At 39.1% G+C, this 26,572-nt stretch overlaps 1 protein-coding gene across 6 annotated transcripts in view; it reads left to right on the plus strand.

The window, feature by feature from the left end:
* RIN2 (Ras and Rab interactor 2) overlaps window positions 1-26,572 on the plus strand; it is a 233,097-nt gene that overhangs the window by 37,771 nt on the left and 168,754 nt on the right. For all 6 annotated transcript variants that reach the window (XR_014021324.1, XM_081288791.1, XM_081288782.1 and 3 more), the window contains one exon: window positions 3,455-3,570. The gene's annotated coding sequence lies outside the window, so the exon portion shown is untranslated. The remainder of the gene's footprint in view (window positions 1-3,454; window positions 3,571-26,572) is intronic.

Here is a 26,572-nt window from a genome sequence, read left to right on the forward strand (position 1 = left end):
TAAGTTACCCAGGCTGGTCTCAAACTTGTGATCTTCCTGTCTCGGCTACCCACATAGTTGGGATTATAGTGTGCCACCATACCCAGCTCTAACATTGTTTTAAACAAAAGTGAAGGGAATGAGAAAAATCAGAGAGTATGATTGGTAGAAAGAGCTAAGTATTATTTTATAAAGTGTTTCTGTTTAACATGTATGTATTTGGGTATGGATTGTGGTATAAAATATGTTTATCACTGTGGATGGAAAACAAATGAGCTTGAAAGTCTTAAATCACTAAGTCACCGATTCTCAACCTCTACTTGGAATTGTCTGGGGAGCTTTGAAAACAGGGCTGTACAGGTTCCCCCTGCAGATATTCTTCTGTAATTAATTTGGGATGTAACCTGTGTTTGGTGCAGGCTTGAAGCTTTTCAGATGTGTAGCCAGAGCTGAGAACCCCTGAAAATTTGAACTTTGCAACCAAGTTCTGCAGTTAAATGACTGCCTTTGGGCTTGAGGTTGTTTAATTTTATTTTCTTTCAGACTAAGTCATCCCAATTAGGATTGTTGCAGGGTATGCAGGGACAAAGGAGGGTTTAGATATAGATAATGTTTTTGCCTAAAGCCAAGGTAAACCAAAATCTACTGAAGGTGAATGAATGAAAGAAAACTTCATGGTAGTTCAGATAGGCAAATCACTACCCCAAGCCTCTCTAGTAGAGCATATCAGCTTTCAGGTAATTATTGATTAATTCTCTTATTTGAGCCCTTTCCCTCATAGAAGGCACAACTCCGTCATATTGGTGTGCAATGACTTAATTACGGACAAATGTTGTTCATTGCATTAAGTGAGCCAAGTTGCTTTTTTTGGTACTGATTTACATCCTTGTTCTTATACAATTTAGAATTGTGCTTGATTTTATAACTGTATAACAGTGAGAATATAGAGCATTTATGCCTATTTAATTTGTACACACTTTTAAATTCTGTAACAGAAACAAATTAGGAAAGAAGCAGTAGAATTTCTGTTCCTCAAAAGGAAAACCTGATGTTATTCACGGGCTCTCCTTCGCCTGCCATTTGTGCAGCCCATCCTGAAGATAGTGGGATGATACATTAAATTCAAAATCTTATCTATTAGAAGGTGTTGTAAAGTGATATAAATGAAGCTTAGAGTTTGTTAAGAATATTTTCCAGTAGTTCTATCTGTAAAGTAGGAGTTCAGAGGAAAATCAGGATCAAGAAGGAAAGTTTAAGCCCAGTGTGGTGACATGGGCCTGTGGTCCCGGCAACTCAGGAAGCTGAGACTGGAGGGTCACTTCAGCCCTGGAATTTGGGGCCAGTTGGGCAACATAGTGATAATTCATCTCAAAATAAACAGAAAAGAAGAAGGAGAAGGAGAAGGAGAAGGGAATAAATGTTTCTGAAAAAGGTGGCGATGTTGGTGGTGGTGGTATTTGATATTACTATAACCATTTACAGAATAGCCTTCAATGAGCCAGTGTATTTCGTGGATTATTTTTCTTGATCTTTAGGACAATCTGTTTTTTTTTTTAATTGGTTTTTTAAAAAAATAAATGACAGCAGAATGCATTACAATTCTTATTACACATATACAGCACAATTTTTCATATCTCTAGTTGTATATAAAGTATGTTACACCAATTCATATCTTCATACATGTACTTTGGATAATGATGTCTATCGCATTCCACTATGCTTGCTAATACCTTGTCCCTTCCTTTTCCCTCCCACCCCTCTACCCTATCTAGAATTAAGGACAATATTTTTAAAATATATTTTTCGTTCTAATTAGTTATACATGACAGTAGAATGCATTTTGACACATCATACATAAATGGAGTATAACTTCTCTTTCGTCTGGTTGTACATGTTGTAGAGTTGCACAGGTCACGTAATCATGAATGCACATAGGATAATGAATTATCCTATCATTCCTACCTCCATACCCTCTCCCCTCCCTTCAGTCCCCTCTGTCTAATCCAAAATATCTCTATTCTTCCCCTACCTCTGATTGTGAATTAGCATCTGCATACCAGAGAAAACATTTAGCCTTTGGTTTTTGGGCCTCGCTTATTTCACTTAGCATAATATTCTCCAGTTCCATCCATTTACCAGCAAATACCATAATTTCATTCTTATTTAAGGCTGAATATTATCCCATTGTGAATACATGTCACAGTTTCTTTATCCATTCATCTGTTGAAGGGCACCTAGGTTGGTTTCATAGTTTAGCCATTGTGAATTGAGCTGCTATAAACATTGATGTGGCTGTGTAGGACGATCCTGTGAGATAGATTATAATCACTGCTATTAGGCAGGTGATAACTGCTAATATAATCACCTCATTATATACACGAGGATCCAAAGTTAATTTGTCTGAGGGATTCATCTGGAACTCAAGTCCAAATATTTTGCTTTGAGGCCTGAGAACTGAATCTTCTCATGTAACCAGAGAGGGCCAGGGAGGATTTTCCAGAACAGAAACCTAACAGGGACCTAGACTTGAAGGAAGAGATGTATGTTACATCTGCAAGGTGCCAGAAATATGTTGGTGGAGAGTTGGAGGTTATACTCCATTTATGTATGATGTGTCAAAATGCATTCTACTGTCATGTATAACTAATTAAAACAAACAAAAAATATAGTTGTAGGCAGACACAGAGGACCTGAGACAGTGAAATATTATGACAGTATTGGGGAAAATGAATAAGAGAATCTTATAGTGGTTTAGAAAGTTTGATAAGACATCCTAAGAATGGAACAAGTGAAGAGACTGAATTCATGGTAGACATTTATGTAGAAAAGGAAATTGTGTGTGTGTGTGTGTGATTGAATGCTAGAATACACAGAACAACATAGAAAGATATAACCCAAATTAAAATAGTGTCCACCTCTGCTGAGGATATGGGCATTAGTGGTGATGGTCAAAGAGAGCTTGAGTTGTGATCTAATAATTGTATTTTGCTTTCTTTGTTTGCAAGCAGAATGACTGCATTCGTGGACTTAGGTAATTTTGAAAAGGGTAGAGAGTTAATAGAAATGGTTAAAATTAAATACGAGGTAATATGGGAATTGCATATCCAGGCACCTAGACTGGAAGACTGTGGGGCCCTTTTAGAAGGAGCTGAGTGATGCAAGGTGTAAGGGAAAATAGGAATTGTCACTTAGTTGACAAAGATGACAGAATGGTTTTTAAAACAAATGAAAAACCATTTGGAATTTTAAAAATTTGAGCATCAGCATGAAATTTAGAAAGCATTCTGGTCAAGGAAGCCCCCTCCACAGTTTCCTGGTGCAGAGGTGAAGATAGATCAGCATGGGAAGGAAAAGCTACCACTGTGCTCTCATCTGTCAGTATCTCCTCCCAGAGCCAGGTCCTTCCTCTGTGTGGTTGTTTATGGTGGTTTTGAAATGCATACAAATCTTAAATGGTGGATTCTTTGTGTTGTAGATGGAGACTAGAGATCTGGACTTCTAAACTTCAACCAGAAAAATCAAATATGCAAGCCCTTCAGCCTGGTGGGGAGGTCGGGATGAACTGAAGTGAGAGAAGAGATACCTGAAGGGGTATGTACCTAGTGCTTGGCACTCTGGAATTACATTTGTTTCCAAGCTTGTCGGTGTGAGTGGGAGGATGATGTTGCAGTGGAAGTTGCTTCCAGGTGTCATGATGCAGTAGCAGCAGGGCTGCCCCATGATCAATAGGTCAGGAGCTCTGAAAACATAGAGTCACCCACATGTAGCGGGCATGAACCACTTGCTAGGCATGGCTTAAACATTTTAATGGGTTCATTCATTTAGTTCTTACCACACAGTGTGATCTAGATACTGATGTTGCTCCACAAATAACAAATAACAAATAACCCAGCTGGCAACTTGGGGACAGAGCTGTTATCAATAGTACCCATTCCATTCCTCTCTCCCTTTCTCCTACACTTTCCATTACCTTTCTCCCCTACCCACTTTTTCTGTTTTTTTTTTTTCCTTATAGAATTGTAAATCTCCATCTTAAAATGAGACTCAAAAGGGCATTGGTCTGGGTCACTATGGAAGATCATATGCTCCAAAAATGGTCATGATGCTATTACTTCTCTTCTAGAATCTTACTACTCCCCCATCAGGAGGGGAGGTCTACTTTCTCTCCCCTTGAATCTGGACAAAGACTTGGTGACTGCATTGATACATACAATGTGGCAGAAGTGACACCAAGTGATTTTAAAGCCTAGATCGGCAAGAGTGATGTGACTGCCACTTGGCTTGTTCATAGTCTTGGGATGCATGCCCTGGAGACCCAGCCACCATGTTGTGAGGAAGCCCAGATGCTGCAGAGAGGCCATGTTTAGGGGTTCCAACTGGCATGTGGGGGAGGCTCTAGTAGGTTGGTGCCAGACCTTCCCCACATTGATACTGGAAGAGCAGAGACAAGCTGTGCCAGATGATCTGTCCCTGCTGAACCCTGCCCCCCATGGCAGATTCATGAGCAAAATAAACACTGTCCTTTTGGGCTCTTCATTTAAACTCACAGAAACATAATTAAGGTAAATATCATTATACTCAATTATAAGTACCAAAATGAAGGTCAAGTGAGCTGAAGTGACTCATCCAAAGCCTTACCACTAATGAATGTGTTGCTTGGATTCAAACCCAGGGCTGCCCAGTTTCAAGCTTGGGAGATTCATCACTGTTCCAATACCATGTACCTCTTAAGCTGGATCCCTTCAGACACAACTGTTTTCAAAAAGCAAACTCTTTTGGAGTAAGCTGGCAAAACTTTAGAGGAATAAGAGGACAAGAGAACAAAACTATAGAGATCTAGCTTTCAACAATATGTTCATGTGGCCCCTGGTTAAATACCTCCCAGCTTGGCTTAAACATAAAGTTCTCTTGGAAAGCTGTCAATCTTCTCTCCATGAGCTTAGATCCTGTGGCATCTGCTCCTGTTACAAAATATGCTTTTCTCTATCATGTAAAATAATAGTCATTGTGTGACATTTCTATCCTTCCTTTAACCTTTGAAGGTCAGGGATTGGTCTTCCTCTCCTATGCCTCACCTCATTTCTTACAGCACAGACCTTGACCTATAGTCGATAATTGGTAAGTGCATACTACATACATCCCAGACAGTGTTAAATGTGAGTTTTCTTGACAGTAATCACAATAGGATAAGGATGTGAATAGTTTCAGATATAAATACTGAAGCCTTATCTTGATGTTGAAAGCTTGTCTTTTGAGGCTGTTAAAAAGTAAATTAAAGCACAATAACATTTTAAAGAGTTTGAGCAATCAACAATTCATGAATCACACAGTTCTAAACCAGAATGGTGCTGGAGCTTCACCAAGGGAAATGGGGGGGGGGGGAGGGCTTTTACAGGACGGATGTAAAGCAAAGAAAACATTTGTTTAAAATCATATGCTTGTCTTATTTGGTTTATCACATTGGAAATACAGGAAACAACTCAAGTTAAGTTTCACTTCTGTTTACAAATCAAGCAAAGCTTAGGTCACTTCAGAAACCTGACTGGTTTTGCCTGCTCAGGGATTTTTTAGACTTGGTCCCCACTGTAATGCACTTTAACAAAGCCCAGGATTTCTTTCTCACTTCCTCTGTCTTTCCTGTTAGATAAAACATCTTTATGTTTGACTTGTATGAATAAATAACTTCAGTAAAATGCAACTAGACAATAACAGAGCTCTAAAACACCATATTTCACTAGGTTGTTATCCAAGTGGAAAAATTTCAAGGGAGGAGAAAACAGATATACACCACGGACAGAGAACTGACATTGGCATATGCTGTGGTTTGTCCTCACCAAAACTCACATGGAGGCTTGACTCCCTAAACGGCAGTGTTGAGAGTGTTTAGGCCTTTTAAGAGGTGTGGGCTTATTGGGTCAGATCCTTCATGAATGGATTAATGCTTTTCTTGCAGAACTAGGGTCTTTCTCTCTGGATACTGGCTGGATTACTGAATGTGTTTTTCTGAAGCAAGAAAAAGTGCCTCCTTGCCCCACCTCTACCTAATTTATACCATGAGGCCCTCAGCAGAAGCCAGGCAGATGCTGCTCTATGCTCTTGGGGTTTCAGAACTGTGAGCCAAAATAAACTTCTTCCTTTATAAATTACCCAGTCTTGCCCAGCACAGTGGTACGTGCCTGTAATCCCAGAGGCTCAGGAGGCAGGAGTATAATGAGTTCAGAGCCAGCCTCTGCAATTTAAGGAGGCCTTGAGCAACTTATCGAGACCCTGTCTCAAAATAAAGCATTAAAAGGACTAGGGATGTGGCTCAGTATTTGAGCACTCCTGGATTCAAACCCTGGTACCAAAAAATAAATTATCCAGTCTTGGTGTTCTATTATAGCAAAAGAAAATAACTAGGGAGTTGTGGAAATATGAAATGTGTAACTTTTGGTCAGCCTTGGCTCATGGAAATTGTGGAATTGTGTTTTTTAACCTTTCATTTAGGTATGTGTGTATATGTTACTGCAGTTGCTTGAGAATTGGGAATAAATCCTACATTTATAATGTTCAGAGCATCCAGTATTCAACTATACCCTTAAGAACTATAAGGATGTAATAATACATATTTTTTAATTATGAAGGATGGAAAATTCATGCAAAATATTAAGTGAGTTTAATTTTTTTATACTGGGGATTGAACCCAGAGCCTTATATATGCTAGTTAATCTACCACTGTACTACTACATCCCAGTCCTAAGTTTAATTCTTTTTTTTTAATATTTTTCAGTTGTTTATGTACCTTTATTTTTTATTTATTTATATGTGGTGCTAAGGATCAAACCCAGTGCCTCACACATGCTAGGCAACTGCTCTGCCACTGAGCCACAACAACTGCTCTGCCACTGAGCCACAACCCCAGCCCCTAAGTTTAATTCTTTAATTGTATTTTTATCGTCTAGTCAATTAGCTTTGCTACCTAACAAACTGCATCAAAACTGAAGACAGGTTGAATAACCTTTTTCTGAAATACTTAGGATCAAAAGTATTCAAGACTTTGGATTTTTTTTTAAGATTTTGGCATACTTGCACAGATTATTGATTGAGTATTCCTAACATAAAAATCTGAAATAAAAAGAATGCCCTGAAAAGTTCTGGATTTTCCTATTAGGGATGCTCAATCTGTAGCTTAAATTAATAGCCATTGAGGGTTAGGATTGTAACTCAGTATTAGAGCGCTTGCCTAGCAAGTGTGAGGCACCACATATAAATAAATAAAATAAAGGTCCATCAACAACTAAAAAAAAATTTTTTTAAATTAATAGCCATTGATTTATCTCCTTGTTCAGCAGGTTGGCAACATGAGCTGAGATTGCCTGGTCTAAGTGAGCCTTCTGGGCTCCTTGTGCCTCTTTGGTCCTCTGCCAGATGGTGGGGAGCTGACCTTGGGGCAGGCTTTGGTGGGGTGGCTCATCTCTGTTCTGCATGGCTCTCAACCTCTAGCAGGTTGGCTGAGCTGGTCCACATAGCAGCAAGGCTCCCAAAGAGGCAGCATAGCATGAAAGGCCCCTTGAGGCTTGAGCTTAAAAATGATGTCACTGCTGTCATATTCTTTTGATCAAAGCAAGTGACAGGCCAGGCCAGATTCAAGAGATGACAGTTTTAAGCCTTTGATGGGAGGAACTGCTAAGCCACCTTACAAATACAGGGAGCTTGGAGGTGTGGCTGTCTCTGTAACCTAGAATGCCACTTAAAATGCAAATATTTTTACTGAGAGAATTAGAGGCTTTACAATAGAGATGGTGGAAAGAAAGCCATTTGTATGTTTTATAATGTGATATAAGCCACCTCACAGGATTGAACAAAGAGGATAGTAAAAAGGGACTGAGAGAGATGCAGCATAGAAAAGTCATGGGTGACCCCCATTTCTCCATCTCTCTAAGTCTGTGAAAGGGAGAATTGCGATATGGGCAGCAGAGCAGGGTCGACATTTGGTGATAGGAAGTTTCTTTTCCTTTGCTGTTATTTTCTCTCCTTGTCAGCTGGGGATAGCAAATGATGAGGGATTGGCAGACTGATTGGAGGGAAAGAATAAGCAGCTTCTTTCACCGCTGGGTCAATGGAAAGAGACCCTCCCTGAATTTGACAAGCCTGAACTGATAGGGCACTATTTCTTCCTGCCTTCCAGCCGCTCACCTTCAGCTTCAGGCTCCACTTGGTTTATCTGATGGGTTTTGTGTGTTGGAAGAGTGTGGGGGCAACCTGACCCACATTTCCCACTGGACACCCCTCTTTTATATTGTTTGTATTACGGCTTCTCTCCCCTCGGTGCACTAGCATTTCACTAAGTATAATCAATGGAGAATGCTTTTTTTTGTTGTTCTCTATGCTGTTTAGTGAAAGGTGGGTGCTTCCATCAGCTGGCTGAGAATGTTAAAGTGATTTAACGTGAAAGACTATATTTCTTGTCTAGTCATATTCTCTCTCTCTTTTATTTTTCTCAATCCTATTCCATCCTTTCCAACATGAGCAGATGTAGCTTGGAAGCCTGAGAGTAAGGATAAATAAGTCTTGCTTGAAAATAAGTAGCATTTATGAGTCAGGTCTTAAACATATTACATGTTCTTACCTCACACGAGGGAGGGAAGTGCTTGCTATTCTTGTCTCCATTTTACGGGTAAGAAAACTGAGGCTCGGAGAGATGAAGTCATATGTGTCATGGCATCTGACACATTCAATTGTGCCATGAGCGTTAGTCTTCCTTTGTAAAAATGAGGCTGTGTCTTAGTTTGGGTCAAGAATTAGGGTACAGATATCTATATGGACAGTGATTCCCAGAAACAGAGTGAATTGGGAGTGAGATAAGAAGGGAGAACAAGACCACACAGTCTGCAACTATGAGCAGGTTACTGTGTAGGCTCTGGGCTCAGTCCCACTGGGCATTTTCGAATCATCCTACTAAGGGACACAACAGTTGACATATTTGGGGAAGAGGGTGTGGAGAAGTTTTTTAAAGCAATTGTGAGCATCATAATTATAATCCGTCTCTTGCTACCCATTAGCCTAGGGAAGGAAAGAAGGTAAAGTCTATTTTGCATTATTTCTTTGGTTTCTTGTACGTCCCCCATTGCTCTCTTCACCAGCTCTTACATGTGCCACCACCCCCAAACTCAGTGGGAATTTTGAAATAAGGTCTATTTCACTCATGTCACTAAGTGTTGACCCGGCAGAGGCTGATGTAGATTGGGCTCAGTGGGACAGATCTTGGTTGAGTAAAGCACACATCTAGGAGTTGGCTAATACAGGCTGGATTCAGCTAGATGACTGTGCTTCTGGCCTAGATGCAGCTCAGTTCCTTGCTGATAGCTAAGTTAAAGTTGGAAACACCTAAGTACTACCTAAGACCAGGTTGGTGGGCAGTTGCCACCTGAAGGCTCCTCTGTTGTCCAGGAGGAGGGCGAGTAGAAACCCAAGAGGCCTCTCAAAGCGTAAGCTTGGAATTGGCACACAGACACTTCTGAATTCTTCCAGTGGCCAAAGCATGTCTCATGGTCAAACCTAAGTCAAGGGGCAGAGTAATATATTCTGTCTTTGCTGGAAGAGTTTTTAAATTATTGACTTTAAAGCTAGTAAGGCAGTATACCATTCTTCCTCTGCCTTCTACCAAATTAGGCAACTATGGTGTGAAATTTAAAGCCAGTTTTATTGATCCCTTTGGGAAAAATCCCAAATCCTTAATGACATTTTAATCTGTTATTAATGGAAGATAAAAATGATATTAGGGGGCTGGGGTTGTGGCTCAGTGGTAGAGCACTTGCCTGGCATGTGTGAGGCACTGGATTTGATTCTCAGCACCACTTATAAATAAATTAAAAAAATAAAGTTCCATTGAAAACTAAAAAAAAAATTAAATGATATTAAAAGCTGCATAACCTTAGGTTTCAGAAACCTCTTCATGATCTCAGACCTTAGCTGGGAATTAGCTTATCTTGTATGATGACTTTGTTCATCTTAGATTTATGAAGTGTTTGGAGTTGCTGAACTTGTTTCTCTCACAAGGCCAACCTGTTACCACCCCAGCAGCTGCCCAAAATGCTTTGACTTAGAATCAGCACACACCAGTTGCTCTAGCTTGTCAGAATGAAATAAGAGCAGCAAGTAGAATGAATTAAATTGTCAATTTTATGGATGTGTATGTTTTTCTACATTTTAGGCGAAGGCTTTGAATTCTATAAAAATGTCACTTCTTTGCTTCTCTCAATACCTTGGCGCTCTCATCTGGCATGGATAAAATTTAGCTGGAAGAAGAAGAGGCAAAACTTTCATATTGGTTGGAATTTGCAGACATAAATTTGCAGGACTTTTTCCAAGTTAGCATGGAAAAGGCTTGCTGTGTTATGCTTTTTGTGAGTTCTAAGTCATAAAGCATATGCTAGGAGTGACATGACTTTGTGTTCCTGGCTGTGTGTAGAAGACCTGCAGAAGAAACCCAAGCATAGCATCATTAAATGTCTCATAAGTTATTTGTATCGCAGCATGGATTATCCAAGCAAACAGGCAAATGAGCACAGACCCCAAGATCAGTACCTTAATGATGCCCCCTTATTTGCCCTGATAGAGCATTCTCATTAAATTACAAATGAAATCATATGCCTTGTTAATACTGTTAAAATGCCTGTGTACTCAGTGGTTTCCATCTGTATAAATTCACAGGGAATGAGTGGAAAGTACTAAATATATGAGCCAATTAATAAATGTCACTTTTTGGTGGTGTCTTATTTTGAGGTTCCCCCCAAAGCAGACCCTGAGTTAAAGATTTAGATGCAAGTAATTCACTTGGTAAATTCCTTCCAGGAAGGATTGTGGGAATAGAAAGAGGTGGATATGGAAGGGAAAGCAACCAATATTCCTGATTCATATCTTGACTTATGATGGGGTAAAAGTCAGTAGAAATGATACACTGAATTTTGAATTTTGACCTTTTTCTGGGTTAGTAATACGTGCAGTACAACACTCTCTTGAGATTCTGGGCAGCAGCAGTGGGGCAGAGCTCCCAGTCAGCCATAGAACATAAAAGAACGAACAAGGCTCTCATTGGAGAAAATGCCCAACAGCTCTGCATATTTAAAGAGCCAGGGGTGGTCTGACAGTTATGACAGTTTAATGGTTGAAGGGTTTGACAGTTGGCATGGGGTGCTTTCTGATTGGTGGGTAAGGATCATGTGAGCCAGCAGGGCTAGTCTGATTGGTGGGTAAGGATCATGTGAGCCAGCAGGGCTCACCATTGTACAGCTCTTCTCAGGGGGATGGGGAAGTTAGTCTTTGGAGCTGGGGCGACTCCCAACAGAACATGAGAGAAAACAACTAATGTTTTCTACAGTGGACTGTGTTGCTAAGGTAGGATAAGTGTATTAAATGCATTTTTTTAATTTTAATTTTTGGATTTTTTTGGTACCAGGGATTGAACTCGGGGGTACTCGGCCAAACACTGAGCCACATCCCCAGGCCTATTTTGTGTTTTATTTAGAGACAGGGTCTCACTGAGTTGCTAAGTGTCTCACTAATCTGCAGAGGTTGTCTTTGAACTCACTATCCTCCTGCCTCAGCCTCCTTAGTTGCTGGTATTACAGGCATGCGCCACTGCATCCGACTTTTAAACATATTTTTGACTTATGATATTTTTACTTGATGGATGAGATGTGATCCCATTGTAAGTCAAGGAGCATCTGTAATGCTAATGAGCAGGTTCCTACTGTGGGCAACTGGGGCTCAGTCCTACTAGGACATCTGGGAGATGGTATAAATTCATTGCAGGGTTGTTTTCACCCAAGGAGTGAGGGAGTTGGGTGTGTATCCACAACTCTCATCCTTCTTTGGTTTCAAGTGGCAATGACCCCCTGGCATTTATGGACTACCCATGAGTGATCCAAATATGCTCCTATTCACAGAGAATCAGGAAGAGTAGTCATGGGGACCTGTGGAGGGAAGCCCTAGACATATCTTGGAATGGTGGGTGGTGAGGGGACATGTAGCATTTGTTACAGGATTTTGAAGAGGTTTTGAGGAATGGATGGAAGGAATATATTGCTTTTAAAACTGAGGACAACAGAAGCTAAATACCTCCAATCATTATACAGTCAGTAAAAAAAATAAAATAAAAAATAGAAAGAGCTGATGTAAAACTCTTTTGGGGTTATTGTTTTGAGTAGACGAAAAAAACATAGTACATAACAGTGTTTAGAGTATGCTCCCATTTTTAAAAACAGCGTCATTTGGTTATGTTTACATATCATAACATTCACCCAGGTATACACATGAGTGATTTAATAAATTTATGCAGTTTTCTAGAAATTTCATGTAAATAGAATCATAGAACAGATGGCTTTTTAGTGACAGACTACTTTTACTCAATATAATGTTATCAAGGTACCAATAGTTTGTTCCCTTTAGACTAATGATTGGTGTTTCATTGTATGAATATATCTCATTTTGCCTATCCATTTTTCAGTTGGTAGACATTGAGATTGTTTTTAGTTTTATTATTATGGATAATGCTGCTATGAACATCCACATACAAGTTTTATGTCTAGTTGTTTTGAGTAGAGTTTCTAGGTGATATGGTGAGTATATGCTTCTTTCTTTATAAAATTGCCAAACTGTTTTCCAAAGAGGATGCACCAGTTTATACCCCCAGCAGCTGTGTATGAGAGTTCCAGTCTCTCTGTGTGTTCCCCAACAGGTGATATCCTCAGTCTCTTTTACTTTAGTCATTGTCATAAGAATGTAGTGGCATCTTATAGTGGTTTTAGCATTTCCCTAATGATTCATGGTGCAGAGCATCTTTCCACGGGCTTGTCATTCATATGCCTTCTTTGGTGATATGTCTGGTCATGCCTTTTGTTTATTTTCTGTTCTGTTATTTTCTTCTCATTGAGTGATGAGAGTTCGGAACATTCTAATTTTTCCTGTGAGTTCAAAATCATTTTCAAATAAAAAGTTAATAAGCTATTCTAGCACCCGTCACTTCCCCACCCCCACCAGAACGGCACACTCAGGAACTGTCTCATATTCACTAAAAGAATCAAAAGGAAGGGCAAGATCGGATCAGATTTTAAATCTTCTGCCAGAAATAGTCATTGTCTGGCAACAGCACAATGGATCTTTATTAAATCAAGACAAACTTCCTTGACTACTTTTTGTCTGTGAATAGGAAATTGGTGACTTAAAGGGTCCAGATGGTAGATAAAGAGAGATATGAAAGTGCTTTTTATTATCTTCCTTTCTTCAGTTCCTGCAGAAGTTACTCAGCTTCCTCAACCTTTTCTCTTTGTATATGATTGAGAATCACTTGCTCTGTGTTTTCCTAACAGTATAGGAAAACTGTGAGGATGGAGGGATTCAGCAGGAACCCAGGTACACATGTGCTCCCTGACAGACTTGCCAGTTCACCCTACTCCAGGGTGGTCACCTGTACAATCAGCCCCATTTCTAGGTGTCTCCTCGCCACCACCAAACTCACTACTTTTATCATTTTTCATAGAATAAGTGAACCAGATACATGCTAGTAGCTATTTATTGAGTTATAACAGAAATCAATGGACTAATCAACCAATCACGGATAAAATGATGTGGAAAGGAAAGTAGGTTGTAATATTACAAAATGAAATAAAACATAACAAAGAGGCAGAGATAGATGGTTACACAAAAGTTCTGGAAGGATATCCTTGAATTTGTTAATTTGAAGATTAACAAATAGACCTATAGATTTTTAAATCTGTATTATCTAATTTTCAATAACAAACTTGCAATGCATAAATTTATAACCAAAATGTTGAAAATTTTCAACTGGAAAATAATGTGTCTTTATTGTCTGGGGTGTGGTCTCAGCATGTTTTAGAAATTTCAAAATTTGAAAATATGAGACAGATGAACTATAGAAAATCAGAATGTTTATAACATGACTACCTGATGGGTGATTTATGTCTAATAAGTAACAAAATGTGTTAAGTAGGTCAGAACTGAAAAATGGTATTATTAAATGCAGGATACGGAGAACAAATATTTGAGACCGAATTACTGTTCCTGGTAGTGTTTTGTTATGTTTTTATTGGCAACTGGAGGGCAAATGTGTGTTTGAGAAGTCACACAGTAAAATACAAAGTAAAGGTTTTACTGATTTGGGTTGCTTGATCGGAGAAGACTCCTAGATGTGGAAAATATCAAACAAAATAATTCACTTTAAAACCTAATCGGCTATGTGCTTTGGACCCAACTCTCTGTAGCATCTGGATACATGGATGGATGGCCATATTGTACACTCACCCCATCCGTCTTTCCTCTTTCTCCTCCTCAGTTTTTCCACAAGCCTGAGTTTGCCTTTTCACTCATTGAAATCACCTTCTCCCAAAAGGTGATATGTTTGTTTCTTGATATCACTACAAATTATCATAATGACGCTCACAACACCTTCTCCCATCCAAGACATCTACCCAAAGCCTCTCCTTCCTCCCCTCACTGTTAAAGCCATTCAATCCCTGTTCTACACCAATTTTAAAATCCACTTGTCCATTGCTGGTGCCAGAATAAACCAAATCCTAACCAATATTAACTTCATAGTATGTTTTGTCAAGTTAGTCATGTCAGATTTCAGATTTCAAAGTAACTGATCCCCAAAACTTTGAAGCTTGCTTTTAGTTTGTTTTTTTTTTATTTGCTTTTTCATTGATTCTGATGAGCCTAATTTTACTCTCTTATTGAGGATTCCTAGATAATTTATGACTGAAAAATCAAATTATGCTAGTTAAGAGAAGACCTACAATGAGGCAAGAATTCTATTCATGAAGGAAAAGTAATTTAAGCAAAAGTTAAAATTTTTTAAGTTTGATAATATTCAATGAAAATGAAACAAGGTATTCAAAGGAATATTTGAGATTGGGCAAAAACGATTCTATTGGCTCCTCTTATGACAAACACCAGCTTCACTGAAAATAATCCACTTCTTTGTGAAACTACATGTGATATTATACTGGTTCAATTTTGCCATCAATAGATTTATTAGGCTCTGTTTTGAAAATTTGCTTTTCTTCTTCTTTTTTGGACTTTGAAAAAGCAGAAGTTACCCTGGCATGCACAGTGGGGTAATTTTTCAAGTGTGAGTTTGTGTGTGGTTTTAGGCTTTAGTTGCTTTTTCCCCCCACTCCATCTTTTCTTTTAGTTAATGAGTCAGTGCTGGGCACTGTGATTCATCGCTGGCCGTTTCCTCTAGAGCACGCTAGACCACAGAGTCCTCTGGGAAACTAGTTGGTCATACATAAGCAAGATACCTAGCATGCCCATGACTAGTATCAGCTGTGGGAGCAGGGTAAAAGTGGTTGTAGCATCTTCCTTTGGAAGAAATAATGAAATCTCAGTTTGGGGGTTTGTGTGGTTTGCAGTGATGCATGGATTCACCTTTGTTCTACGACATACAGGTGAATTCACTGTATGTCGTAGAACAAAGGTGAATCCACTATTAAAAAAGACAAATGTCTCATTTGGTTAAGAAGCTTTTGGGAGGTGCCAAAATCATGCACTGGAGAAAGGACAGTATCTTCAACAAATGGTGCTGGGAAAACTGGAAATCCATATGCAACAAAAATGAAAATGAATCCCTATTTCTCACCATGCACAAAAGTTAACTCAAAATGGATCAAGGATCTAGGAATTAAACCAGAGACTCTGCGTCTAATAGAAGAAAAAGTAGGCCCTAATCTCCATCTCGTGGGGCTAGGCTCCAACTTCCTTAATAAGACGCCTATAGCACAAGAATTAAAACCAAGAATCAACAAATGGGACGGATTCAAACTAAAAAGTTTTTTCTCAGCAAAAGAAATAATCTGTAAGGTGAACAGGGAGCCTTCATCCTGGGAACAAATTTTTACCCTTTACACATCAGATGAAGCTCTAATCTCTAGGGTATATAAAGAGCTCAACAAGATAAGCACACACACACAAAAAAAACAAATAATCCAATCAATAAATGGGCCAAGGACCTGAACAGACACTTCTCAGAAGAGAATATACAATCATTCAACAAATATACAAAACAATGCTCATAGTCTCTAGCAATCAGAGAAATGCAAATCAAAACTACTCTAAGATACCATCTCACTTCAGTAAGAATGGCAGCTCTTATGAAGATAAACAACAAGTGTTGGCGAGGATGTGGGGGGAAAGGTACACTCATACATTGCTGGTTGGACTGCAAACTAGTGCAGCCAATTTGGAAAGCAGTATGGAGATTCTTTGGAAAGCTGGGAATGGAACCACCATTTGATCCAGCTATTCCTCTTCTCGGACTGTACCCGAAAGACCTGAAAACAGTATACTACAGGGACACAGCCACATCAATGTTTATAGCAGCACAATTCACAATAGCTAAACTATGGAGCCAACCTAGATGTCCTTCAGTGGATGAATGGATAAAAAAATGTGGCATTTATATACAATGAAATATTACTCAGCGCTAAAAAAGAATGAGATCATGGCATTTGCAGGGAAATGGATGGTATTAGAGAAGATTATGCTAAGTGAAATTAGCTAATCCCAAAAAAACAAATAATGAATGTTTTCTCTGATATAAGGGGGGTGACTCAAAGTGGAGTAGGGAGAGAGAGCAGGGGAGGAAGATTACCTCTAGATAGGGAATAAGGATGGGAGAGAAAGGGAGGGAGAAGGGGAATAGCAAGGATGGTGGAAGGATATGGTCATTATTATACAAAATACATGTATAAAGATGTGAATTTGGTGTCGACATACCTTATATACAAACAGAGATGATAAATTGTGGTATAAAGATGTATTAAGAATTATAATGCAAAAAATGAATAAGAGAGCTCATGTTAATGGCATAATTTGGTGTGAACATACTTTATATACAGAGTTACGAAAAATTGTGTTGTGAATGGATAATAATGAATGTAATCCATTCCACTATTGTCATGTATGAAAGAAATAAAAATAAAATAAAACACACAAAAAGAAGAAGAAGAAGCTTTTGGGGCACTCTTCTGCTCTTAGGAAACAGACTTAAGAGTTGATCACAGCCCCTTTGCCTATGGCATATGCATAGTGTCTGTGGATGCAGTTTTGAAAACCTTGGAACAGATTCATTTATTTCAAACATTTTTATCTAAACTACTTGATTATGACGTCAAAAAATTTCAAGCCAAGGGATGTTTCTTCATAGACTAGATTTCTAAAGACATCCCTAAAGTCATATCTTAATCAACTCTGTTATTATCAATAGGTTTCCACTTATTTGTAACATTTCTCACTGACAGCTTTGACCCTCCACCCACCCACAAAGGGTAGACATGATTCTGCCTTCATCTGATATCACCTAACCTGAGAGTGCTTCGTCTGCTATCTGCAATAAAGAGAACTCTATTTTTTTTTTTTTTTAGAGTAAAACCTGTGCAAGTAGTTACAACACTTTATGAGCAGGGGCAAATGGCTAGGCCAGTTAAATAGGGAAAACAGGGTATTAGAAGATCAAATTTTAGTTTGAGCCCTGGGTAGCATTGGGAATCTATTTTTACCTTCCTAGACCTCAGATTTCTTATAAGTCTCTTAGCGTGGAGAGTTAGAGATGGAAATGCCAACAGAAAAACAGTACACCCTGGTAAAGGTTGGACATGGTTGACCTGAAAATCAGAACTGGGTCACACAAACAAAAAGCCTGATCAAACATTAAGTGAACATAAAGTATAATGCAACACTTGCAGAAACAAAGATTGCCAGCTTTATCCTGTTGAGACAAGAGAACCTTGGTTGGTATTTCTGCTCTGGCCTGCACTGTCAATCATGTGGTAGCTCGGGGTAATACAGAGCATAGTAACCTTCCCACTCGGAATTAGAATTTAAATGTTGACGTGTGGTTGAGGATAGCGCTCTTGGGTAAAAATCAAGAACACACAAGTTCCAATCTCAGCTCTGTCTCTGCCTGGCATTGAGATTTGGGGTATATAATTTTGCTTCCTGGGCCTCAACTTTTTCATCAATGGAATTGAATTAGGGGAAGACCTGCAGTACAATATGGAAAAGAATTTTGGGGCACCACACTGGGAAATAGTACCATAAGTAATTATCCAAGGTTTACAATGACAGAGAAAAGGGAAGTCAGTCAACCAGATATACACTTTAATTGTACTCAAGGATCTCTCAGCTTTCTGCCAGGCTAATCACACTCTAAGAGTTGTAACTTACCAAACTCTAGAAGGTCATATTTGTTGGCAATATCATAAATAACACGCTAACCTGAGCATAGGCCATAAACCTAACTCAATTAATATCAGAGGAAGCCCAGGTCTTAGATTATTCCCCCTAATTTGATAATTTTTAACTGTAAACTACAATGCCAGTTGTGTGGGTCTACCATGGAAGCTAATGCCTGGTGAGGAAACTGGAATACTTGCTATTCTGGAATTTGCAGACCAAGAAAAATATACAAATCTTAATTTTAGCATTTATTTTATTTTATTTTATTTTATTTTATTTTATTTTATTTTATTTTATTTTATTTTTGGTGGGGGGGTTCTGGGATTGAACTCCAGGGCACTTGACCACTGAGCTACATCCCCAGCCATATTTTGTATTTTTATTTAGAGACAGGGTCTCCCTGAATTGCTTAGTGCCTCGCTTTTGCTGTGGCTGGCTTTGAACTCACAATCCTCATGCCTCAGCCTCCCAAGAGGCTGGGATTACAGGCGTGCACCACTGTTCCCAGCTAACTTTAGCATTGAGTTTTTTAGTATGTGTTTGGAGACAGAGGGAAACATTTTTTCATGTCTATTTTTTCTCATTGACTGCATGGTGTATTGTAGATGCTGCATCATATTGAATAGAAAAATGATTAAATGAATTATGGGCCATGTATCACCCTCTTCAGTACATAAAATGGAAAAGAAATAACTGAAAGATGAAAACTAGGTGTTTTTTTTTAATTATTTTATTGTTGGTTGTTCAAAACATTACATAGTTCTTAATATACCATATTTCACAGATTGATTCAAGTGGGTTATGAACTCCCATTTTTACCCCGTATACAGATTGCTGTGTCACATCAGTTACATTTCCATTGATTTACAAATTGCCTTTCTGGTGACTGATGTATTCTGCTGTCTATCCCATTCTCCACTGTCCCCCCTCCCCTCCCCTCCCCTCCCCTCCCCTTCTCTCTCTCCATCCCCTCTACTATAAATCGTTTCTTCCACTTATATAATTTTTCTCCTACTCCTCCTTTCCTCTTATATGTAGTTGTGTATAACCCTGAGGCTCACCTTCCAATTCCATGAAATTTCCCTTAACTCTCACTTTCCCTCCCGCCTATCATCCCTGTTTAATGTTAATCTTCTTCTCCAGCTCTTCGTCTCTACCCTGTCCTTGGTTACTCCCCTTATATCAAAGAAGACATTTGACATTTGTTTTTTAAGGATTGGCTAGCTTCACTTAGCATAATCTGCTCTAATGCCATCCATTTCCCTCCAAATTCTATGATTTTGTCATTTCTTATTGCAGAGTAATACTCCATTGTGTATAAATGCCACATTTTTTAATCCATTCATCTATTGAAGGGCTTCTAGGTTGGTTCCACAATCTTGCTATCGTGAATTGTGCTGCTATGAACATCGATATAGCAGTGTCCCTGTAGCATGCTCTTGTTAGGTCTTTAGGGAATAGACTGAGAAGGGGAATAGCTGGGTCAAATGGTGGTTCCATTCCCAGCTTTCCAAGAAATCTCCATACTGCTTTCCAAATTGGCTACACCATTTTGCAGTCCCACCGACAATGAACAAGTGTACCCATTTCCCCGCATCCTCACCAGCACTTGTTGTTGTTGGACTTCTTAATGGCTGCCAATCTTACTGGAGTGAGATGGTATCTTAGGGTGGTTTTGATTTGCATTTCTCTGACTGCTAGCGATGTTGAGCATTTTTTCATGTACTTGTTGATTGATTGTATGTCCTCCTCTGAGAAGTGTCTGTTCAGGTCCTTGGCCCATTTGTTGATTGGGTTATTTGTTATCTTATTATCTAATTTTTTGAGTTCTTTGTATACTCTGGATATTAGGGCTCTATCTGAAGTGTGTGGGGTAAAGATTTGTTCCCAGGATATAGGCTCCCTGTTTATCTCTCTTATTGTTTCTTTTGTTGAGAGAAAACTTTTTAGTTTGAGTAAGTCCCATTTGTTGATTCTGGTTGTTAACTCTTGCGCTAAGGGTGTCCTATTGAGGAATTTGGAGCCTGACCCCACAGTATGTAGATCATAGCCGACTTTTTCTTCTGTCAGACGCCGTGTCTCTGATTTAATATCGAGCTCCTTGATCCATTTTGAGTTAACTTTTGTGCATGGCGAGAGAAAGGGATTCAGTTTCATTTTGATACAAATGGATTTCCAGTTTTCCCAGCACCATTTGTTGAAGATGCTATCCTTCCTCCATTGCATGCTTTTAGCCCCTTTATCAAATATAAGATAGTTGTAGTTTTGCGGATTGGTTACTGTGTCTTCTATTCTGTACCATTGGTCCACTCGCCTGTTTTGGTACCAGTACCATGCTGTTTTTGTTACTATTGCTCTGTAGTATAGTTTGAAGTCTGGTATCGCTATACCTCCTGATTCACACTTCCTGCTTAGCATTGTTTTTGCTATTCTGGGTCTTTTATTATTCCATATGAATTTCCTGATTGTTTTATCTATTTCTACAAGAAATGCTGTTGGGATTTTGATTGGGATAGCATTGAACTTATAGAGAACTTTTGGTAATATCACCATTTTGATGATGTTAGTTCTGCCTACCCATGAACAGGGTATACTTTTCCATCTTCTGAGGTCTTCTTCTATGTCTCTTTTTAGGGTTCTGTAGTTTTCATTGTATAGGTCTTTCACCTCTTTTGTTAGGTTGATTCCCAGGTATTTTATTTTTTGGGGGGATATTGTGAATGGAGTAGTTGTCCTCATTTCCGTTTCAGAGGATTTGTCGCTGATATACAGGAATGCATTTGATTTATGCGTGTTGATTTTATATCCCGCCACTTTGCTGAATTCATTTATTAACTCTAATAGTTTCTTTGTAGACCCTTTTGGGTCTGTTAGGTATAGAATCATATCGTCTGCAAATAGTGATAATTTAAGTTCTTCTTTTCCTATTTTTATGCCTTTAATTTCTTTCGTCTGTCTAATTGCTCTGGCCAGTGTTTCGAGGACTATGTTGAACAGAAGTGGTGAGAGAGGGCATCCCTGTCTTGTACCAGATCTTAGAGGGAATGCCTTCAATTTTTCTCCATTCAGAATGATGCTGGCCTGTGGCTTATCATAGATTGCTTTTACAATGTTGAGGTATGATCCTGTTATCCCTAACTTTTCTAGAGTTTTGAACATAAAGGGATGCTGTACTTTGTCGAATGCCTTTTCTGCATCTATCGAGATGATCATATGGTTCTTATTTTTAAGTCTATTGATGTGGTGAATAACATTTATTGATTTCCGTATATTGAACCAGCCTTGCATCCCAGGGATGAATCCTACTTGATCATGGTGTACAATTTTTTTGATACGATTTTGAATCCGATTCGCCAGGATTTTATTGAGGATTTTTGCATCTAGGTTCATTAGAGATATTGGTCTGTAGGAAAACTAGGTGTTTGAATTTAGGATTTTAAGATAGAGAGCACCCTTAAATGATTAAGAGAGGTACAGTATGAAAATAAAGCTTTTACTACCTGTAGATCCTGATGGGGTACATTTCATGCCTGGAGACCGTACAAATGGATATTGGGGTGCATGGGCAGGGAGAAAAAGAGAGGGAGAGAGGGAAACAGAGAGAGTGTGTGTGCCTCATTGGGCCTATTGATATGACAATAATTAATGCACACAGGTATAGATTGATGTGTCTAATAACACTCAAGGGTCCTTTGAGAATCTTCCCTTCCTCATGGTGCCCTTTATGGGGTCTGTGGGCATTTTGCACTAATAATTTTGTATTTTTTCTCATAAAGAGGGCTTCCAAAATAAAATAATCCTCAGTCTTCCTAAAACCTAGATCTGCCCCTGCATGATGTAAACTTCATAAACTATTAAAGGAGCTTCTCAGAATCTCAGAAGAAATATTTTTATGAATTCTGGCTGCCAGGGACACAGTAGTAGACAACAAGAAAAAAATGGCCTTTATCATTTGTAAAAATGAATCCAAGACATGAGTTACAGAAACTCAAGTCCCACCCCTCATCTTCGAACAGAAAGGAACACTCAGAGGCTACTCTCTTAAACTATATTTGAAGCTAATCCACTATGATTCCCTTGGCCAGGTGGAGGACCCACCCCTCAGCTGCAGTGGGTATTGAAATATAATGATTCTCAGTAGCTTGCTTTTTGACACACCTGCTCTAGGCCAGTGGGGACCTCCTCATCCAGAAGAAAACACCCAGCAGGACCAAAGAATGATACAAGGGTGTAAAGTGCAGCCCCTCCCCTCAACTCAAATGGTATTACTATGTGGTGTGACTCATGTTGCACAGCTCCCTGTGGGGTCAGGCCAAGACCAGCCTTCACCTGTGGTGACAGTTCTGCTCTTTATTCTGCCCCACCCTGCTTTCCTTGTAAGACGCTCCCAATAATCCACATGCATCTGAATCCCCACCTTAGCTTCTGCTTCTAAGGAAATCTGATTTAGGACTCAGCCTTTCTCAACAGGCTCCATCAAATGGTTGATCAGCATATTCTTGATCTTCCCTAGCCATTCAAAGCCCTTTAATTTTCTTGGCAGTTCATTCCATGTGTAGGAAGCTCCAATTATTAGATAGATCTTTCTTAATAACTGAGCCAAATAGGTGGAGCCTAATTTTAAGAAGGCAGATTCCTCCCCTCACCCCAATCCCCTTCCCACTCTTCCCTTTAACCTAAACCTTCCCAGGTTCTTCTGCTAACCACCCTCCGCTGTCTTTTTGGACAGATTTTATTCTTCTTTTACTTCCTGGAGTCTTTCCTTATCTCAATTCGGTGTGGTAGAGTCCCACCATTGGTGCCCATCGATACTGAGCCCTACTGTCTCACTGAGAGCTGAGGATTCATGGAAGTGCTTTGGATAAGCCTAAATGCTTATCATTTACTCAAGCAACTCTATCACCTTGGGCTAAGATGGAACTTCACACTAGAGTCCCTTTCATACATGCCCTGGAGAGGCTGCACCTTCTCCCAGCATGTGCTCTGCAGTGTTCCCTGAACTCCACTCCCTGGAGTTCGAATTGTCTGCTACATTTCATTTTGTGAACCTATTGTCTCAACTAGTTGAACCGTATTTTGTATCCTCATTGTGTTTTCTGGTCCTATTTTTTCCAAAGTGTTACAAATATCACTAGATAGAGCTCAGAAAATTTCTGGATGGAACTCCAATTAACATTTTTTTTACATTTTTATTTTAATTCTTATGAATTTAATTTTTGGTATAAATATGTAATTAGCACACAAATCCATTAAATGACTTTGACATCAATTTGAGTTAAAAAGTGAGCAAATTCAAGGAAAATCCTTAATCCCTTACAGTACATCATGTTAGGAATTATGAGTGCACTACATGAGTGACTGATACTTAGGAAACATTGAACTATAAAATTTACTGTTTCTCTCCAAGATGTTTGTCAAATTAACATCCACAAAACACCTCTCCTTTAGCTTTTAAATAAACATCCCAGGCAGCACAGGCTGGTTTTTTGGGGTAGCAATTTAGCTACCAAGGCTTTTTGTGGGGGGACACTTAGCCACTGTATCATCATCCTCTTATGCATAGTTTTTCATTTAGCTAAAAAAGTGTCATTATTTGTCACTCATTTTTTGACATTCAGATTTATATAACAATTTTTTTTTTACATTTTTTTTAAGTCTAATAGCTCTGCCAAACACATAAGAACTGTTAGCTAAACTGATAGGGCTTATCTCTGAAAACTCAAACTGACCCCTGAATATGACCACTTTTTGTGGTCACCAAACACTATGACACCAAAAATCTCATCCAGAGTCATATGTAAAATGGCCCTCAGCTTCATAACAGGAGGTGTCTATTACCATGTTCTTGTGGGAAGCAAACTGGTCAAGAAGCAGCAAAGGTTGCTCAAAGAATGGGAGAACTCAAAGTTTACTTTTATGCTGGCAGGCCCAGAGGAGATCAAACTCCAAATTCTGAGCCCCCTGCCACCCGCGCCCCCCCCCCCACAGTTTCTTAAAACATTTATAGGCTATCTGGTGCCATAAAATTTCAAATCTACAGAAGGTCCTGCCTGGGGTCTCTAGCAGGAAGCAGAGAGCAATAAAGGGGAGAAACTGGCCCTTCTCACAGGTCTCAAGCCTTGTGCCTGAAGCCTCTCACAGGGGTGTTTACACTTCAAAAGTCTTGACTTCTAAGGAGAGTTATTTGCAATCCAAAAGGTAGGGACCTATGATTAATCAGGTTCCCTGAAGAAAGGCTGACAGAAGGGGAGGGCAACTAACCCTTTCCCAGGCATCAGTTTATCAGGATAACATTCTTGTAAAAATTCATTTTACAATGAGGTGTCTTTTGGGCACAACATTTTCTGTTTTTGGAACCAGGGCTGTATATTATCTACTGACTTTATCCAGCACCTTCTCAGTTCTCTTTAATGTTAAAAGATGGTCACAAATAACCTCACATACATCTTATCTTTAGCCACAGCTTTGCATGTGATGGAGATGGAAATGCCTATAGAGCATTCAGATACCCTCTTGCAACCACCTTCTGGACTTTAGGATTCAATCTACATATTAATAGATTCTTCCCAACCTTGTAGTCTTTATTCGATCATACTAAGTGAATTCAGTACTTAAATGGGCAAGGAATTTAGTAGATTCCCTTTGTTCTATAACTATTCAACCTTACTGTATTTTACAAGCATCTTTACAAATTTATTTTATGGTTCACTGAACTCTTTTTGTTTGTAACACACTCTCTTTCTGGACATTATTTTTTAAGACATTATTAATATAGATCCACTCCACTATTTGGGATTCACCTATGTCTCTGGAACCTTTACCATACTTTTGTCCTTTCTAGCTATTGGCTCATTGCAACGTTGTCCATACACACATGTCAATCCATCCATCTGCTTGTTGTGATCCTTCTCCTTTAGTGATTTGATTTGCTTATTTGTCATTGTGGTGTCTGAACCTCACTTGCCAGAACTCCCCATTCTGCTTGATGGGAACTAAGACATTTTTTAAATAGACTCCAGCTCACCTTTAAACTTCTTGAAATCTCTGCTCATAAATGACAAAATCCCCAGCCTGACGAGGTTTCCCATTCTCAGCTGTCATGGCCATGAAGTTGACGTAAGAGTTGCCTCTCCCAGTGCCCATCACTTCCACTTCTCCATTCAGTGCCTCCTTGCTGATTGGAAGTAAGTCAAGAAGAGAAGTTCCTCTCACTACTTTCTCAATCTTCTAAAGATCGAATCTGCCAGGGAGTTAGGTCAAGGGTGTGTCATCCATGTTTTCATCACAGCAGTGCCATGAGAATGTGTGTGAATAATCCGATCCCACCACCAGTGGTGTCTTCTACCTCTCCTCCTGATTTCTATAGCAGGATACATTCCTCACTTCCTGCCTTTGACAGGTGGCTGTGATGTTATGTCATTAGGTAGCTCTTTGGTACTTTTTCTCCCCTTCATTCATTCTTACTTTCTAACATGAAAACTCATGCACAAATACATAGGATTTGTTTAAAAAAAATCGATTTCTTTTCAAGGATGTGGGGAAAGAGATACACTCATATATTGTTGATGGCACTGCAATTTGCTGCAACCACTCTGGAAAGAAGTATGGAGATTCCTCAGAAAACTTGGAATGGAACCACAATTTGACCCAGGTCTCCCACTCCTCTCAGTATAGACCCAAAGGACCTAAAATCGGCATACTACAATGATGTGGCCACATCAATGCTTATAGCAGCTCAATTCACAATAGTTAAGCTATGTAACCAACCTAGATGCCCTTCAAGAGATGGATGAATAAAAAGACTGTGTTATATATACACAATGGAATATTACTCAACCCAACCATAAAAAGAGTGAAATTATGGTATTTGCCAGTAAGTGAATGGATCTGGAGACTATCATGCTGAGTGAAATAAGCCAATACCAAAAAAAAAAAAAAAAGCCAAATGTTCTCTCCGATATTCAGATGCTAACACACAGTAAGAGGGGAGGATAGAAGTACTTTGGATTAGGCAAGGGGAATGAAGGGAAGGGAAGGGGGATGGGAATAGGAAAGACAGTAGAATGAATGGGACATAACTTTCCCTTGTTCATATAGTAATACATGACCAGTGTAACTCCACATCATGTACCACTAAAAGAAAGGGAAGTTATACTCCAGGTATGTATAATATGTCAGGATATACTGTCATGTATAACTAAAAAGAAAAAATAAAAAATTTTAAATGGGTATCTTATGAACAGAACACCAGAAAGTGGTATTCTCATATAGTGGGAGAACGTTATACCTCAGCAGGTGATCTTCATCACATTGTTCAAGGATGATGCATAAAAAAAAGGCCAAGACAGTATTTCAA

The sequence above is a fragment of the Spermophilus citellus genome, assembly GCF_964194105.1.
Source record: "Spermophilus citellus genome assembly, chromosome: 4".
NCBI lineage: Eukaryota > Metazoa > Chordata > Mammalia > Rodentia > Sciuridae > Spermophilus > Spermophilus citellus.